We start from the raw sequence: 1217 nt of genomic DNA on the forward strand, positions 1-1217 counted from the left end.
CTGCCCTGCTCTACAGTAAGCCTGGGTCTCCTGCCCTGCTCAATAGTAAGCCTGGGTCTCCTGCCCTGCTCAATAGTAAGCCTGGGTCTCCTGCCGTGTTGTTTAGTAAGCCTGGGTCTCCTGCCCAGCTATACAGTAAGCTTGGTGGGTTTCCTGCCCTGCTCTATAGAAAACCTGACCCTTTTGCCCTGCTCTATAGTAAGCCTGAACCCCCTGACCTGCGCTATAGTAAGCCTGGATCTCCTGACCTGCTCTAGGGTAAGCCTGAGACTCCTGCCCTGCTCTACAGTAAGCCTGACCCTCCTGCCCTGCTCTTTAGAAATCCTGACCCTCCCGCCCTGCTGTACACTAACCCTGTGTCTCCTTCCCTGCTCTACAGTAAGCCTGACCCTCCTGCCCTCTTCTATAGTAAGCCTGAGAGTCTTTCCCTGTTCTACTGTAAGTATGTGCCTCCTGCCCTATTCATGTCTACCCTCCCAGAAAAATCTCCTACCTGTCTCCTGTCTCAGACAATGAAATTCTGCGTCATGCCCTCCTTGCTGGCATCCTGTACTTGTCAAGGTCATTCTCTCTTCCTTCCTAGTGTATTTCCTTACTGCTTCCCTTTCTCTGCTGAGGGGCCTTTCTTTACAACCTTATTGTCTGACCTCCTCTGGCTTCCTCCCTACTGAGCCCCCTGCCCTCTCACTAAGCCACACCTCATTTCAGAAATAGCTTTTATGGTAATCTCTCTTAAATGAGGTCTGAGAGCCCAGAGCTAAAGCCAGGAGAGAAAAGCCAGCATGCAGCTCCAGCCCCTGGTGGGTGCTTTATCTCCTAGGCATTCTCTAGCAAGCTGTCTGCCAAAGGGCACTGAGGTCTTTACCACTTACTACTGCAGAGAGGACTCTGGGCTGCACACAGTGGCTTGTACAGATCTGTTTAATTTCCCCTTTTTCTTGAGGTTCAACTTGCATTCGGCACCTTAACTCCAGACCTAGAATGAGACAGAAGCCTTTGATTCAGTTTCCTTCTCTGCACAGTGTGGATGAGACCAACCGGAGCCTTCAGAGCCTGGCTCTACTGTTGCTACTTAGTGTGTGTGTGTGTGTGTGTGTGTGTGCGCGCGCGCGAGAGTGCGCGCGCGTGTGCATGCGTAAGTGTGTGTAGAGGGGAGAGCAGAGGGTGATCGTCCTGTCAAGGGTGATCTGGAAGGAGGTCTGAAGGAGAAGGCTTTC

The 1217-nt window shown here is 52.1% G+C and overlaps 1 long non-coding RNA gene across 1 annotated transcript in view; it reads right to left on the reverse strand.

Moving 5' to 3' along the window:
• The window catches only part of LOC116083831, a 23977-nt gene extending 22776 nt beyond the window's left edge, over positions 1-1201 (reverse strand). Inside the window, exon 1 of the long non-coding RNA XR_004115929.1 lies at positions 873-1201. This is a non-coding gene — a long non-coding RNA (uncharacterized LOC116083831). The remainder of the gene's footprint in view (positions 1-872) is intronic.
• Between the last annotated feature and the right edge of the window lie 16 nt (positions 1202-1217).

Source organism: Mastomys coucha, chromosome X (assembly GCF_008632895.1).
Source record: "Mastomys coucha isolate ucsf_1 chromosome X, UCSF_Mcou_1, whole genome shotgun sequence".
In the NCBI taxonomy this organism is placed as follows: Eukaryota; Metazoa; Chordata; class Mammalia; order Rodentia; family Muridae; genus Mastomys; species Mastomys coucha.